The sequence below is a fragment of the Lontra canadensis genome, unplaced genomic scaffold (assembly GCF_010015895.1).
Source record: "Lontra canadensis isolate GAN:19392208 unplaced genomic scaffold, GSC_riverotter_1.0 scaffold215, whole genome shotgun sequence".
In the NCBI taxonomy this organism is placed as follows: domain Eukaryota; kingdom Metazoa; phylum Chordata; class Mammalia; order Carnivora; family Mustelidae; genus Lontra; species Lontra canadensis.
In genome coordinates this window covers 956,084-974,352 of record NW_022631209.1, presented here as the reverse complement: position 1 = coordinate 974,352, position 18,269 = coordinate 956,084, and the positions used below count along the sequence as shown (strand labels likewise).

The 18,269-nt window shown below is 40.9% G+C and overlaps 1 long non-coding RNA gene and 1 pseudogene across 1 annotated transcript; both read left to right on the top strand.

Annotated features, from left to right (window-relative positions):
* The first annotated feature begins 1,906 nt into the window (after positions 1-1,906).
* Positions 1,907-4,201, top strand: LOC116861972. The gene is made up of 3 exons (XR_004381578.1): positions 1,907-2,049; positions 2,132-2,233; positions 3,329-4,201. It is a non-coding gene; the product is annotated as an uncharacterized LOC116861972 (long non-coding RNA).
* A 1,491-nt stretch (positions 4,202-5,692) lies between these two features.
* Positions 5,693-7,721, top strand: LOC116861977 (annotated as a pseudogene).
* Positions 7,722-18,269: the final 10,548 nt, after the last annotated feature.

Genomic DNA, 18,269 nt, shown 5'->3' with positions numbered 1-18,269 from the left:
TGGGATCATGACCTGAGCTGAAGGCAGCTGCCCAACCAACCGAGCCACCCAGGCGTCCCTATTCGATTTTTTTTTAATTTACTTGAGAGAGAGCAAGCAGAGAGAGCACGAGCAGGGGAGAGGGGCAAAGGGAGAGGGAGAAGCAGACTCCCGGCTGAGCAGGGAGCCCAACATGACGCCGCTGGGATCATGACCTGAGACAAAGGCAGAAGTTTAACTGATGGAGCCACCCAGGCACCCCATAAAATTGATTTTAAAGAGTAATTTTCAAACACATTTAGTACTAAACTAGAATCCCTATTTTAAGTTTATGTTGAAGTTAATATTTTTTTTTAATATTTAAGATTTTATTTATTTATTTGACAGACAGAGATCACAAGTAGGCAGAGAGCGGTGGGTGGGGGAAGCAGGCTTCCTGCTGAGCAGAGAGCCCAATGCGGGGCTCGATCCCAGGACCCCGGGATCACGACCCTTCACGAGCTGAAGGCAGAGGCTTTAACCCACTGAGCCACCCAGGTGCCCCTGAAGTTAATATTTTTTGACTAAAATTAAGCTTTGCTTAGGAAATACTTTTTCATAGAAATAAGCAAACGTATAAAACAGATTATAAGGTCATGTTTAAAATAATTGATTGAAACATCTTTGCATATAGATGATGCTTCCAGTAAAGATCTTATTTAGAAATCAGTTTTACATATTTATTAAGACTTACCTCCTGGGGCGCCTGGGTGGCTCAGTGGGTTAAGCCGCTGCCTTCGGCTCAGGTCATGATCTCAGGGTCCTGGGATCGAGTCCCGCATCGGGCTCTCTGCTCAGCAGGGAGCCTGCTTCCCTCTCTCTCTCTCTGCCTGCCTCTCTGTCTACTTGTGATCTCTGTCTGTCAAATCAATAAATAAAAATCTTAAAAAAAAAAAAAAAAATTTAAAGACTTACCTCCTAATTACCTCCTCGAGCCAGAGTTTAAGTGAATATTTTTTGTTAAACTAATTTGTCCTTCTCTGTTTTTGAAAGGGGTAAGGAAACATTAAAACACTGTTTTTAAGGCTTTCCCTTGTTAATTAGGCTGTCCTCCAATTAGTATAAATATTCTACTTCATCTCATACCCATGTGAAATTAGTGGAGTACAAAATCATCTAAATGTAATTATCCTCCATTTGAAATTGACAAGCATTCTATTTTAGAGAGTAATCTTTTTCGTAAAAAAGATTTTATTTATTTATTTGACAGAGAGCACAAGCAAGGGGAGTGGCAGGGAGAGGGAGAGGGAGAAGCAGGCTCTCCACTGAGCAGGGAGCCTGATGTAGGGCTTGATCCCAGGACTCTAGGATCATGACCTGAGCCGAAGGCAGCTGCTTAACCGACTGAGCCACCCAGGCGTCCCTAGAGAGTAATCTTTAGATTAAATGTATTTCTTTGTTGTGTTTTAGGATTTAGAACAAGTAAATATCCAGAATATCAGAGGTCATTAGTGACAAAGGAAAGATAGCTTTAACTTTTCTTGACTAGCTGTGTTTTACTTTTTTAAGGATTTTATTTCTTTATTTAACACAGAGAGAGAGATCACAAGTAGGCAGAGAGGCAGGCAGAGAGAGAGGGGGAAGCAGGCTTCCTGCCTAGCAGAGAGCCCGATGCGGGGCTTGATCCCAGGACCCTGAGATCATGATCCAGGCCAAAGGCAGCGGCTTAACCCACTGAGCTACACCCAGTAATTAGTGATAATTACTAATCTAAACTTCTTAGAGAATAGAGAAGGAAAATAATTGCCATGTTACTGAAATAAAGATAATTTGGGTTTTTGCACCTTATGGAGCTAGAAGAAAACCTTAGGAAATGAATGCCTTGACTGTGCCCAAATATCCATATATTAACACTTTAGTTGATGAAATATTTGTACAAAATGCTTACAAGTTCAACTACTCCCTCTTAAATTCTAGGTCCTGCAGTAGACTGGTGGGCACTTGGAGTTTGCTTGTTTGAGTTTCTAACTGGAATTCCTCCTTTCAATGATGAAACACCACAACAAGTATTCCAGAATATTCTGAAAAGAGGTGATTCTTTTTCTATTAAGATAGATGTATTTATCTCTGTGTAATATTTGAACAATGATTAACAAGCTACTTGTATTTGTAGATATCCCGTGGCCTGAAGGTGAAGAAAAGTTATCTGATAATGCTCAAAATGCAGTAGAAATACTTTTAACTATTGATAATGCAAAGAGAGCTGGAATGAAAGGTAAGGTTTTGTGTTAATAAACTCTTATCCTTGAATTGTTTAAGATGAATGGTAATAATGATACCGAGTACTAATACAATACCATAAACAATCTGACTGCTAAATCGGTTAAAAATTTCTTCAGTTTACTTTTGCCTGCTAAATATGCATTGATATATTTCTCCTTACTCTGCATTAAAATTCAGTACCTCAGGTTAGGATATTCATTCACTGAATTAATATTCATTAATTCTATTAATCTCAAACAGGTACCTTAAAGCAATCTTATCTTGTCAGTGTCTTGGGTTTTTTCAAAGCCTGATAAAGTTATTCATTGGCCAATACAGGAAATTTTTTTTAATAAAAACTCTCTTCTGAAATTTCTTACTGCTTCATTTCTGATACCACTGTTGACTAAGAGATGTATCAGTTGCTAGATTGTCTCAAATAAGATCTGGTATATTTGTGACCCTTCAATAGCTTTTACCAAGGCAGGCATATATTAAACTCCAATTTTGAAACTAGAAGAACTCATTGGCTTTAATTTTTCAAATTAGGCTTAATGTCAGCTGCCCTAAAATCCTTTTTGTAATGAAGTATACATAGACACAAAGAAGGAGTTATGTCCCCAACTGCATTTCCATGTGGTGTAAGGTATTTAGAAAAATGAGATTTAGTAATATGTCACTTGTATCAGCTTCTAGGTGTTCCCTCTAATAAGATTAACAGTTTATTTATTTAACAAATCCTATAGAGTGACTTCTAGGTGCTAGGCAATGTTGCTGTGGTGCTGGAGGTACCCTAGGGATGAACCAGACTAAAATCCATGTGCTTGTACAACTTACTCTTTAGGGGAGAGACATAAGGTAATGAGATACAACCATGACACCATGACATCTAGGAGTGAGTATGGAGAAGAAAGATAAGGCAAACCATTCATTCAGTCATTTGACAAATATAGACCGAGCACCTGTCATGTGTCAAGTGTTAGACAAAATGACATAATGTGTGCCAGTATGTAGTACATGGTTGCAGAGAGACAGACATATGTGTGAAGCAGTACTAACTTAGGTAATGGCGTCATAATACTCTATTTTGTTTTATATTTTTCCTAAGAGCTGAGACGTCATCCTCTCTTCAGTGATGTGGACTGGGAAAATCTGCAGCATCAAACTATGCCTTTCATACCCCAACCAGATGGCGAGACAGATACTTCCTATTTTGAAGCCAGAAATAATGCTCAGCACCTGACCGTATCTGGATTTAGTCTTTAGCACATAAATTTTCCTTTTAATCTAATCTTTTTTTATAAGCTATCATATACTCCTTCATAGCAGATTGATCTAAGGGGGGAAAAGAATCATTATGTTACTTGGATCAGTGAGCTTCCACAGAGTTAAAAGTCTCGCAAGAACACAGTAACTTATCTTAATCTCAGAGTTGTATATAAATCTTCATTACTTTTTTCACTTTATTTATTTTGTTGCTGCACTTTATGAAAATTAATGCATCAGTAAAACTAGAATGACACTACTCTGTTAAGAGAGGAACAAGCTTTGAGCCTTTCTTTCACATGTTGATTTCAGTCCACCATTCAGTTTGGTGTTAAAATAACAAAATCATACGGTTTTTTTGTAATTTATGTGGACATGATCGCCTGCAAAAGTGGAAGTCTCAAGAGCAATCATTTAAGCTTGCATTTGTGGCCCCAAAACTGCAGCTGGGAAATTCCTTTACTTGGTAGTGTAACTCCTTTAGGGAATGAGGAATAAAAAGGATAGAGGCTTTAGCTTACTTTACTATGAAACAGTCTTACAGCAAGTCAGTCTTGCTGCCTTGACTGCTTCTGGTTCTTTCTTTACAATATATATTTGCTTAAAATTGTACTAGAGAGCTTAGGTGAGATATGCTATAGCAATTTTAACAGTTTATTCAAATTTAATAAAACATGTGATGGTTTACATCTTAAGAGAATTTGTTTAAAACACATGCAACAGGGGCGCCTGGGTGGCTCAGTGGGTTAAGCCGCTGCCTTCGGCTCAGGTCATGATCTCAGGGTCCTGGGATCGAGTCCTGCATCAGGCTCTCTGCCTTCGGCTCAGGTCATGATCTCAGGCTCCTGGGATCGAGTCCTGCATCAGGCTCTCTGCTCAGTGGGGAGCCTGCTTCCCTCTCTCTCTCTGCCTGCCTCTCAGTCTACTTGTGATCTCTCTTTAATAATAAATAAAATCTTTAAAAAAAAAAAACACATGCAACATTACAAGAAACAACCTGATACTTAAAAATAAATAATTTATTTTTGCTTAATAAATGTAACACTTCAAGTATATTATCTGTCAACATCCTTCTATTAATTATATATACATACTAAGATTCAACTTCACTATAATTCATTACCCAGTGGTAAGTAAGTGAGTGAGTAGTCAGAGACAAAGGAAGATGGTGACAGAGTAGGACGACCCTAATCTTGCCTTGTCCCATGAATAGAACTACATAACTATCAAATCATCCTAAATAGCCCAGGAATAGACCTGAAGACGAACAGACCAACTTCACAACTAAAGGGAGAGAAGAAGCCACATCGAAGAAGGTAGGAAGTATGGAGACAAGGTTTAGGAGAGAAAATGGATCCTGGCTGCTGTGGAGGCGGGGGAGCTGTGGTCACGGAGAAGGGCAAGGGAGAGGGGCACACTAGATCACACAAGGAGAAGGTTTCCCCATAGCCACTGGCTTGGAAAACAAGAGGGGCTGAATTTCATGAGTTCTTGCAACTGGGAGGGCGTAAAGCCTGGAGTTTTCAAGGTCAGCAGGATTGATTGGGATAGAGCCCAAAGGTACTATGCTGCTCCTAGAAGGAAGGCAGACAACCCTGGGGACAGACAGATTGAAATGAGCAATCTGAAGAGTGCCAGGGCACATGGTGAAGAGAATACTCCCTCTCCTTGGAGCTGTCCCTGAGTGGGAGAGTTCATGGAGACACCTCTCCAGGGACAGAGGAGCCAGCTAGTGCCATTTCCCTCCCCACCCCCACCACCACCCCAACCCCCCACCCCCACCCAGCATATACACAGAGCCCCCGTAGGGAAGCACTGTGGCACCAATATTGACTACCTAACTTGCTTACACCAAGCACCTTCCCCTTGCACTCCGGTGGAACCACCCTTCTCAGTCACGCTTGCCTGAGTCCCACTGTGGGGGCCCCCTTCCCCAGAAGACCAGAACAAAGCCCAGCCTATACCACATCTCCTGACCAGAGTTTTGCAGGACCTCAGTTCCAGTGGAGGCTCGTTTCACGAGCAGACTGAAGCCCACCTAGTTAAAACTCACCACATCCAAGCCAGGTACCAAACACTGCCCATAGCAGGCAAAGAGCCTCTGCAGATGACTGGCCTCAAGGACAGAGCAGCCAAAACAATACAACAGCAGAGTGCACACAACACATACCAGAGGCACTCCCTGAAGGACCAGGCTGTGGACACTATGGGACATCTTCATAAGGCCATTACTGTCAGGAGCAGGAGACCTAAATTGGAACACAGACAAGAAGGCAGTGACTTAGACAAAATGAGAAGTCAGAGAAATTTATCCCAGATGTAAACAAGATAAGGCCACGGCCAAAGATCTAAATGAAACAGATATAAATAACATTCCCGTTAGAATTTAAAACAACAGTCATAAGGATACTCACTGGGCTTGAGAAAAGAATAGAAGACACCAGTGTGATCCTTACCATAGAGAAAAGTTAAAAAGGAAGCAGAGATGAAGAGTGCAATACATGAGATTAGAAACGTGCTTCTAAAAGGCTGGAAGAAGCAGAGGAATGAATTAATGACCTAGAAGACAAAGCAGTGGAAAGCAAAGAAGCTGAACAAAAGAGAGAATTATGCAAAATGAAAATAGAGTTGGGAAACTCATTGACTGACTCCACCAAATGTAATAATATTTGTATTATAGGATCCCCAGAAGAAAAAGATGAATGGTGAGATGAATTCATTCAAAAGGGGACAGAAAATTTATTTGAAGAAATAATAGCTGAAAAATTCCTTAAACTGGAGAGGAAAACAGACATCCAGATCCAGAAGGCAATGAGAACTCCCATCAAAATCACTAAAAGGGGGCGCCTGCGTGGCTTAGTGGGTTAAGCCTCTGCCTTAGGCTCGGGTCATGGTTTTGGGGTCCTGGGATCGAGCCCCACATCGGGCTCTCTGCTCAGCGGGGAACCTGCTTCCCCTCTCTCCCTCTGCCTGCCTCTCTGCCTACTTGTGATATCTCTCTCTGTCAAATGAATAAATAAAATCTTTTTAAAAAATCAATAAAAGGAGGCCCACACCAAGGAATACTGTAATTATGGGGTGCCTGGGTGGCTTAGTCGGTTAAGCATCTGCCTTCGGCTCAGGTCATGATGCCAGGGTCCTGGGAATTGAGCCCCATATCGGGCTCCATGCTCATTGGAGAGCCTCCCTCTCCCTCTCCAGCTCCCCCCACCTTGCTTGTGTTCCCTCTCTCGTTCTCTCTCTGTCATAAATAAATAAAATCTTTTTAAAAAATACTGTAATTAAATTTGCAAAATCTTAACAAAAGAAGTCATTAACTTACAAGGAAAAACCCATAAGGGTAGCAAGAGATTTTCCAAAAAAACACTTGGCAAACCAGAAGGGAGTGGTGTGCTATATTCCAGTGCTGAACGGAGAAAAATCTGCAGTCAAGAAAACTCTATCCACCCTGAGCAGCGCCATGGCGGTCGGTTGGCAAGAACAAGCGCCTTACAAAAGGCAGCAAAAAGGGAGCCAAGAAGAAAGTGGTTGATCCGTTTTCTAAGAAAGCACCAGCTATATTCAATATAAGAAATATTGGAAAAACATTAGTCATAAGAACTCAAGGAACCAAAATTGCATCTGAGAGCCTCAAGGGTCGTGTTTTTGAAGTGAGCCTTGCTGATCTGCAGCATGATGAAGTTGCATTTAGAAAATTCAAGCTAATTACTGAGGATGTTCAGGGCAAAAAGTGCCTAATTTCCATGGCATGGATCTCACCCAGGACAAAATGTGCTCCATGGTCAAAAAATGGCAGACCATGATTGAAGCTCATGTTGATGTCAAGACTACCGATGGTTATTTGCTTCATCTGTTTTGTGTTGGTTTTACTAAAAAATGCAATAATCAGATTCAAAAGATCTCTTATGCTCAGCACCAACAGGTCTGCCGAATTCGGAAAAAGATGGAGATCATGACCCAAGAGGTCCAGACTAATGACTTGAAAGAAGTGGTCAATAAATTGATTCCAGACAGCATTGGAAAAGATAAAGAAAAAGTTTGTCAGTCTATTTATCCACTCCATGATGTCTTCGTTAGAAAAGTAAAAAATGCCAAAGAAGCCCAAGTTTGAATTGGGAAAGCTCATGGAGTTTCATGATGAAGGTAGTAGTTCTGGAAAAGCTACTGGGGATGATTCCGGTACTCAAGTTGAACGAGCTGATGGGTATGAGCCACCAGTCCAGGAATCTGTTTAAAATTCAGACATTAAGTGGTGACAAAAAACCTTATTTGTGATGTTTTTTAAAAAAAAATAGAATACTCTATCCAGCAAGGCTATCATTCAAAATAGAATGAGAGATAAAGAATTTCCAGACAAACAAAATAAAAGAGTTTGTGGCCACTAAACAAGCCATGCAAGAAATATTAAAGGGTACCCTGATCGGAAAGGAGAGATCAAAAGTGATAGTATAAAGACAGGAAACATAAAAGAAGTAAAAAGAATTTTTTTTGAAAGATTTTATTTGAGAGAGAGAGTACAGGCAGGGGGAGAGGGAGAGGGGAAAAGCAGGCTCCCCGCTGAGCAGGGAACAGCCGGTGGGGCTCAATCCCAGGACCCCGGATCATGACCTGAGCTGAAGGCAGATGCTTAACTAACTGAGCCTCCAGGAGCCTCCTGTTGCATTTCTATACACCGATAACGAAGCAACAGAAAGAGAAATTAAGGAATCAATTCCATTTACAATTTCACCAAAGACACTAAGATACCTAGAAATAAACCTAAACAAAGAGATAAAAGACCTATACTCTGAAAACTACAAAACACTGATTAATTTGAAGATGACACAAAGAAATGGAAAGATATTCCATGTTCATGATTTGGAAGAACAAATATTGATAAAATATCTACGCTACCCAAAGCAGTCTACACATTTAATACAATCCCTATCAAAATATTAAAAGCATTTTTCACAGAGCTAAAACAAACAATCTTAAAATATGAATGAAACTACAAAAGACCCCAAATAGTCAAAGCAGTGTTGAAAAGGAAAAGCAAAGTGGGAGGCATCACGATTCTGGACTTCAAATTATATTACAATCAAACATGTACTGGTACTGGCACAAAAATGGACACACAGATCAATGGAATAAAATAGAAACCCAAAAATGAACCCACAACCATATGGTTAACTAATCTTCAACAAGGCGGGAAAGTATAACCAGTGGGAAAAAGACAGTCTCTTCAATAAATGGTGTTCAATAAACACTGGACAGCACCACGCAAAACAGTGAGACTGGACCACTTTCTTACATCCTAGACAAAAATGAATTCAAAATGGAACAGAGACCTAAATGTGAGACCTGAAACCATGCAAATCCTAGAAGAGAACATCGGCAGTATGCTCTTTGACGTCCGTTGTACAAACTTTTCCTAGATATGTCCCCAGAGGCAAGGGCAACAAAACAAGATAAACTAATGGGTCTGCATCATAATAAAAACCTGCACAGCAAAGAAACCAATCAACAAAAGTAAAAGGCAACCTACCGAATGGGAAAAGATATTTGCAAATGATAGATCTGATAAAAGGTTAGTATTCAAAATATATAAAGAACTGATACAACTTAGTACCCAAAAACAAATAATCCAATTTAAAAATGGGCAGAAGACCCAAGTAGACATTTTTCTAAAGAAGACATCCAGATGGCCAACAGACACATGAAAAGATGCTCCACATCATTCATCATCAGGGAAACGCAAATCAAAACTACAAAGAGATGTCACCTCACACCTGCCAGAATGGCTAAATTACAACGCAAAAAACAACAGGTGTTGGTGAGGATGTGGAGAAAGGGGAACCCTCTTCTATGTTGGTAGGAATGCAATCTGGTGCAACAGCTCTGAAGAACAGTATAGAGGTTCCTCAAAAAGTTAAAAATAGAACTATCCCATGATCCAGCAATTGTGCTATTAGGTATGTACCCAAAGAATACAAAAATACTAATTCAAAGGGTTAATGCACCCCTATGTTTATGGCAGCATTATTTACAATAGCCAAATTATGGAAACAGCTCAGGTGTCCACTTATTGATGAATGGGGAAAGGTGGCGGAGGAAGGCGTGCGCATGTGCACGCATGTGTGTGTGTAGGAATATTACTCAGCGCTAAAAAGAATGAGATCTCGGGGTGCCTGGGTGGCTCAGTGGGTTGAGGCCTCTGCCTTCAGCTCAGGTCATGATCTCAGGGTCCTGGGATCGAGCCCCACATCAGGCTCTCTGCTCAGCAGGGAGCCTGCTTCCTCTCTCTCTCTCTCTCTCTGCCTGCCTCTCTGACTACTTGTAATCTCTACCAAATAAATAAATAAAATCTTTTAAAAAAAAAAAGAATGAGATCTTGGCACTTGCAATGATACGGATAAAACTAGAGAGTATTATGCTAGGTGAACTAACTCAGTCAAAGACAAATGCCATATGATTTCACTCATATGTGGAATTTAAGAAACAAAACAAACAAGCAAAGGGGAAAGGGAGATAGAGAGACCAAGAAACAGACTCTAAACTATAGAGAACACACTGATGGTTAGCAGAAAGGAGATGGGTGGGGAGATGGGGAAACAGGTGATGGGGATTAAGGAGGGCACTTGCTGTGATGAGTACCAGGTGATGAATGGGAATGTTGAATCACTACTTTGTGCAGCAGAAACTAATACTACACTGTATGTTAGCTACCTGGAATTTAAATAAAAGTTATTTAAAAAAAAATGGGTGAGTAGTAAACACAGGAAATGAAATCCCCAGGGAGTCTTGGAGATAGCTAAAAGTAAATCCAACTTGCACTACAAAAGTCCTCAAATAGGTTCAGTCAGGAGTAGGGACCAGAAAGGTCTCAAAGTAATGGTCAAAAGGAATGGTTAAAATAATTCTTTGAATTCCATATCAGAAGCAGAATCCTAGAAACCCCCCCAACTGCACACACCCTTCTGAATACGCCCTCCCTCCCTCTTGCCAAATATTGTAGGTTTTTCCTCTTTGTAGGTAAACAGTATATGGAGCACGCACAGAAGGAGGGGTACCGACTGTGCTATAGATCTTTCATTTGCCCTTCCAGATCCCCTGGCACCTTCTCCAGCCTGCTGTATGTCCTGGGAAGCTGACCAGTGTTGACTACATCAACACACTCCCCTATACTCTGGTTTCCAGTTAGATTTGGCTACTGGGGAGTATCTTAGGAGATCCAAGGGAAAGAAACCGAGGTTGGAATATCAATTCCCACAGGTGGGTCCAGGTCGGCTGGCTGCCTCTTGTATAAACTAATGGTCTCCACAGTCCCAGTCTGTCTGTGGCATCTGATAATGCCCCTTCCCCTCATCATTGGAGACCTAGGGGGTAGCAACAGAGACCCACTGTTACAACCTCCCAAGGTACTTGTTACACGATCTGATCTGTGTCATCCCAAAATGTTGAAGTCCTAACCTTTAGTACCTCAGACTGTAAGTATATTTTGGGTCTTTTAAAGAGATACTTAAGTTTAATGAGGCCATTAGTATGGGCCATATACCAAATGACTACATCCTTATAAGAAAAGTAGATTAGGGGGCGCCTGGGTGGCTCAGTGGGTTAAAGCCTCTGCCTTCGGCTCAGGTCGTGATCCCAGGGTCCTGGGATCGAGTCCCGCATTGGGCTCTCTGCTCAGCGGGGAGCCTGCTTCCCCCCTCTCTCTGCCTGCCTCTCTGCCTTCTTGTGATCTCTCTCTTTGTCAAATAAATAAATAAAATCTTTAACAAAAAAAAAAAAGATTAGTACAGATACAGAGGGAAGACTGTGTGAAGTTGCATGGGAAAGGTGGCCATCTATAAGCCAAGGAGAGAGATCTCAAAAGAAACCACCCTGTCCATATGCTGATCTTGGACTTGTAGACTCCAGACTGTGAGAAAATAAATTTGCTTTACTACTAAATTTGCTTTACTACTGCTTTAGCCACCTTGCCTATGGTACTTTGTTGTGGCAGCCCTAGCAAACTGATACCGTACTGAACTATTTCTCGTGGTTTCCTTATGCCCTGCCCACTCCTTCATAAATAGGCTCTTAGTTATTCTCTCCTCAACATACCCAAACGAATTTGCCATTTCTGTTGGGTATCTGTCTAATACAATAATAGCACTAAAATGGGCTTGAAACAAACACGTAGACCAAATGCCAAGACCTCCCAGCCCGTGGGACACCTCAGTGGTTCAGTCCGTTAAGTGTCTGCCTTCAGCTCGGGTCATAAGCCCAGGGTCCTGGGATGGAACCCAGCATCAGGCTCCCTGCTCTGTGGGGAGCCTGCTTCTCCTTCTCCTTCTGCCTGCTGTTCCCCCTGCTTGTGCTCTCTCTCTTTCTCTCTCTCTGACAAATAAATAAAAGCTTAAAAAAAAAAAAAAAGACAAAAAGACTGACTCTGTCAGCTCCCAGAATGCAGACAGGAAGGATCTAATCCTCTAGACAAGAGATTAGTAGAGTGTTCTTGGGAATTTAACCATCTCAAGAGATCTTTTAAAATATCCAAAGATGGGGCATCTGGCTGGCTTAGTCAGTGGAGCATTCTTGATTTCCGGGTCATGAGTTTGAACCCCACCTCAGATGCAGAGCTTACTGAAAAAAAAAAAAAAAAGAAATCCAAAGATGTGTCACGGATGTTCCCCAACTTTACACAGCTTATACAGAAAGCCCTTCAGTGAAACCCTACTTTATCTAAGCCCCACTGAGAGCCTCCAATCAGCTTTTTAGTCTCTTACAAATATGAACAAACCACCAAAGATTCCTGGATACCTGAGGAAAGTTTTTTTAAATATATAGACCAAAACAATTTGGAGAAAAAGTATTTAGGGCAACAGAGTCTACACATACAGAGAAAACTTTAAAAGTATTATCATTAGTATCCCTAGAGAGATTTTTAAAGGATATGGCTTATTGTATACTATAAAGAAAAGAACACTCAGAAAAAACTTAAAGCATTAAAAAAAATGAGAGTAGAAATAAAAAGTAAAGAGAAAAGTTCAAAGTTGAAGAAATCTTCCAGAACAGTAAAAAGACAAAGGTGGAACATAGAAGATAAATTTCAAGTACTTGTTTAGTTTAGTGGTTCAATATCCAAATAATAGGAGCTCCAGATAGATGAACAGAGAAATGGAAAAGAAATTATTAAGGAAATCAACCAAGAACGTGTTCAGCACTGAAGGACATAAATTTGTAGACTAGGAGAGCCGAATGCCCAGCACAAAGAAAGAACAGTACTGAGGTAGATTGCATTATTGTTTCCAATCCACTCCACACCCTTCCTCATGTAACAGTGTAGTGTTCTCACTACAGTGGTTGGAATAAATTTACTCCAAAATTGGGTGTGGCCACATGATTTGCTTTGGTCGATGGAAGGTTAGTAGACATTACACATGCTGGTCCAGGTAGGAAGAGGAGGCACATGGAAGAGAACTGAACTCAAACCAAAGCCTCGCTCTGACAAACCTGACTGACTCTGGCCTGGGCACAGCCTACCCAGAGACCCATGAGTAAGAGAAAAAGGCTCATAGACCATTGAGCTTTGAGGTCATTTGTTACACAGCATCATTGTTGCAAATACCTTTCCTTTGGATACTAAGTTATAGCAGTGAAATTTCAGACACTGGAACAGAAGACCTTATAAGCATTCAAAAAGGAAGACATAAGACTGGTGTGAGATAATAGAAAATATATATGTTGACTTCTGTCCCTGGTTCCTGGCACAGAGCTCTTAAAATCCTTGTAATTTCATAAGCAATAAGAGCAGTAAGAGCACCTTTTGTTCCCGTATCTGGTCTTTGGCCCCAGTTTTTGCTTCTAAATCCCTTAGAATTTCCTGGGTGACAGGAGTGTCTTCTGTTCTGATGACTCCTAGGTGAGGACTGGTTGCCAGAAAGACCAAGCCGTGATTAGAAGCTTGGGATTTTAAGCCCCACCCCCATTCTCCAGAAAGGGAAGAGGGGCTGGAAATGGAGTTAATCCATCATGGCTATATAGTGAAGCCTCCATAAAAATCCCAAAAGTAGAGGGTCGAGAGAGCTTCTGGGTCAAAGACGTGGTGGTTGCTGGGAGAGCAGCATGTCTAGAGAGGGTGTGGGATGTCTGTACCCCTTCCCACAGTCCTCTATGCATCTCTTCCATCTGTATATTCACCATGTCCTTTCATAATAAACTTGCAAGCAGTAAACTGTTTTCCTGAGTTCTGTGAGCTGTGCTAGCAAATGAATCAAAGGTGAGGAGGTGGTCACAGGAACCTCTGGTTTATGGCTGACCGCTCTGAAGCACAGATGTCAACTTGGGACTTGGGACTGGCATCTAAAGGGGAAGGGGGAAGGCAGTCTTCTGGGACTGAGCCCTTACACTGCAGGATCTGACACAACCTCCAGGGAGAACAAGTCAGAATTGAGTTCAATTGTAGGACACCCAGCTTGTGTCAGAAGCGTTGTGAGCATAGTAGTGGTGTGAGAGTGGAGGAAAAAAGGAAGCATCTGACATGTCTTCAAGCTTCTTAATCGTTACAACTACAAACAAAAAGTCAACCGAGCAATGCCTTCAAACTTTAGAAACAGAAGAATAAAGACATTTTCACATGTACAGAGTTTCCAAATGTTTACCTCTTGTGAACCCTTTCTCAGGAAGATCCTGGAAATCATGCTCCATCAAAATGGGGTGGTAAACCAAGATAATACATGGAATAGGGGAAGCCAACTATCCAACAGAGGAGAGAGGTAAAAGGGCCCCTCACATGATGGTCAAGTGTGAGGCTGGGATAAAAGCTGTATGCCAGGCATAGGGCTCAGCCTTTCAGCTCCTGAAGGTTATTTAGACAACTAGGGAAGAATTGGGGGTTCGAATTATTGATAAGTATAAAGAAAACTAAACAAATGAAAGAAGAAGACTATTGGGGCACCTGGCTGTCTCAGTCAGTAGAGTATGTGACTCTTGGTCTCCTGGTGATGAGTTCAAGCCCTACACTGGGCATGGAACCTACTTAAAATAAAAATAAAATAAGACTATTATCTCCAGCAATAACAAAAAGCTGTGCAAGAAAGGGAAAATGATCACAGTTTAATAAATTGCTCACCTGTGAAAAATGTTTACAAGGTCCTAATAATGTGAACCATAAATACTGATCTAACCATAATTATAACACAAATGTATTATAGTACAAATGTAATGAAAATGTGTGCGAATACCAAAATTCTCCATGGCTCTTGCATTTCTCATGTCCTGTGAACAAGGACATGCGAAAATGCCCTTTATTCTGGACTGTATTTTCAAGGATGTTTGTATGGCGAACAGCCTTGGAAGACAGAGATTGTATCTCCTTGTACAGTATATGCAGAATAGTTACTAATATAATAAAGATAAGGTCTCTATCTGGAGTAAAGCTCAGGCCTGCTTACTACCCATTACAAAATATTTGGGTTCCCTAAAGTCAGGGCTCCCCTCCTGTAAAGCACGCCCACTCCATGTGCAGGTGCCATATGGCCTCCCCTGTCACCCTGTGGAGGCTGGGGCTGGGAGCACCAGTACTGAGATGTCAGTACTCTCGCTGCTACATTGCTCTGTGTAATAAACCCTCCTTCGTTCTACTAGCATCCATAATACTGTGCCAGGCAAACTTGCTAACTTCCAAGTAGCATACAATCTTAGACCCTTCACTTTTGACAAGCTATATTTCAAAGGTGGGAAAATGAAAAGGATATACATGAGCAATGAATGTAAAGGAAGGGAAAACAACAAGATCTTCAATTTCAGTGGTGGAAAGTAAACAAATAATTCCTAACACAAGGATCAAAGAGTACAGGTTCAAAAAATATTATTTAGAACCTTGGAGGTAAGTATCCCTCCAAAAAAAAAATCAAAAAGTGATGAAAATAGCTGCTTCCAGGGAAGAAAAATCTGGTAAAAATCCTTGAGGAAAGGGATAACATCCAGAGGATAAATGAAGAAGACTGGCTCTTGTTAAAAAAAAAAAAAAAAGTACCTTTGCACTGACATTTGCAGTGTCTATCTTTTTTTATAGCACTTTCAAAACCTGTGAACAGGAATTGGATTTTATGTCTTCTTATCCTACTTCTGTAAAAGGACTGATAGTGAAATGATCAAAATGGTATTGCCATCACAATAGCAATCAGTTACAAAGTACTTACTGTATCCTGAGCACTGTTCTCTACGTGTATTAACCCTATGATATTATTACCCAAGTTTTATACATGAGGAAACCGAAACACAATTTTTTTTTTTTAAAGATTTTATTTATTTATTTGACAGACAGAGATCACAAGTAGACGGAGAGTCAGGCAGAGAGAGAGAGGGAAGCAAGCAGGCTTCTTGCTGAGCAGAGAGCCCGATGCGGGACTCGATCCCAGGACCCTGAGATCATGACCTGAGCTGAAGGCAGCGGCTTAACCCACTGAGCCACCCAGGCGCCCCACCGAAACACAAATTTTAAGGGAGTTTCCCATAACTGCATGCAATTCTAACCTAGACAGTGCGGCTCCACAGCCTGCACACCACGTCCCTCCAGAGAATCAAGAGGTGTCTATAGTAGTCAAGCCTCTGGCTGCTGCAAATGTTCGAAACCTAACTGAAACTACCTTAAGTAATGAGGGAAATTTATTAATCCATGTAAGCAAATTGTATAAAGAAAAGAGTGGCGTTTTCAGAGTTAACTTGAATTCACTGTGACTTGGGTCTAAGTTCTTAAGTCCGGATGTTGGCCTTATTATCTCAGCCTTCTCCAAGATGCAGGACAGATGGCCCAGAATCTCTACAGTATCAAAATTGCAGGCTATAATTCAAAGAGAAAGAGGATGAAATCACAAGATGCCACAGCACACCCATCAGAACAGCTTAAATCCAAAACACTGACACCACCAAATACTGGTAAGGACATGAAACGAGAACTCCTTTCATTACTGGTGGGAATACAAAATAGTACAGCCATTCCAGAAGACATTTTGGCAGTTTCTTTTCTTTTCTTTTTTTAAGATTTTATTTATTTGTCAGAGAGAGAGAGAGAACAAGCAGGGGGAGTGGCAGGCAGGGGGAGAAGCAGGTATAACCATAGGAAACCAGCTCTAGCCAATGATAGGGAGAGGGAGTGTCCTGTGTGAGAGTTCCAAGAAGTTACTGGTTGCTGATCAGGTAAAGATCTTCCTTTGCCCATACAACAGATATCAGACCTAACAGGCAGCAGCCATCTGTCAAGCACAATGACACGAGCCACACGAAGAAGAGGGCAAAACAGGACACTGGAAGGAAGCAGTGTCCCTAATTAAACCGTGGAAGCACCTGTCCTACCTCTGGACTTTTTTCTTTTTTTTTTTTTAGATTATTTATTTATTTATTTTGAGAGAGAGAGAGAAAAGGAGGGAGAACTCAAGCACATGAGTGGAGGGAGGGGGCCGATGGAGAGGGAGAAGAGGAGTCTCCCTTGAGCAGGGACCCTGACGTGACCCCAAGTCAAATGCTTAACCAAATGAGCCACCCAGGTTCCCTGTGTACTTCTTATATAGGAGAAAAAAAATCCAAAACTTACTTGGTCAAGTCACTGCAGTTAAGTTTTTAGGACGTGCTGCAGAACGCTGGGATCTTAAATGATACAAATAGCTAACATCACTTTTACCACCATCTGTATAAGTTGTAAGTTATGTATTTGTATTAAAAACACAAATCCTGGGGTGCCTGGGTGGCTCAGTGGTTTAAGTATATGCATTTGGCTCAGCTCATGATCCCAGGACCCTCGTATCAACCCCCAAGAATCTGCTTCTCCCCCTTCCCCTGCTGATGCTCTCTCTCTCACTCTATCAAATAAATGAATAAAATCTTTAAAAAACAAACACAGGGGTGTCTGGGTGGCTCCGTCCGTTAGGCATCTGCCTTCATCTTAGGTTGTGATTCCAGGGTCCTGGGACTGAGCCCCGCACTGGGGCTCCCTGCCTCCAGGGAGTCTGTTTCTCTTTCTCCCCCAACTCCCCATTTGGGCTCTTTCTCTCAAATGAATAAATAAAATCTTTAGAGAAAAAAGAACACACCAAAAAAACACAAATCTTCTCAAAATATTCCACCCAGGACCAACTGTTTCTATTTAAGATACCTTGGCTGAGTACAGGTGCACTGAGTGGCTGGGGGAAGCCATCCATTTGGTCAAAGAACGGAAACTAAGATTTTGACTGGATTAATAACACTCTCAACCACATAACTAAAGGAGTTCTGCTTTATCCCACATTTGGACTTTTATAAAATTGTATGTAATAGCGTGGCTCTATTCTGAAAGGGCATGATTACTTTCTATGAATTCCCAGTAACAAGCGATAAAACCCATGACATTTCTCATTAACCTTTTATTTTTAACATAGTTTTACAATAAAGAAACAGAAAAGAAGTAGATCATTAAAAAAATACCAGCTGTCAATTTAAAATTTTAAATGAGGTTCTTGTTAAACAAAGCAGTAACGCTATATCCTATAATTACATCTTTACTTCTATATACAAGAACTGTGTGCAAAGTGCTGTTCAAACTATAAAATAAGACTTTGGAATAGGATACAAATGGTTATCCCTAGGAGTTAGTCACCTCCCATTGCCTGTAATGAATCACAACTGCTTACATTCTTAATTTACATTTAGTTAATTTATTTACTAATGAGAAAAGCCACCATTTTCTGATACCAAATTGATAATCTAATTTTTGAAAATAATCCCTGATCCACAGGTCTAAATCTTATTTTTACATATAATTCAGTTACTTGCGTCATTTTTTT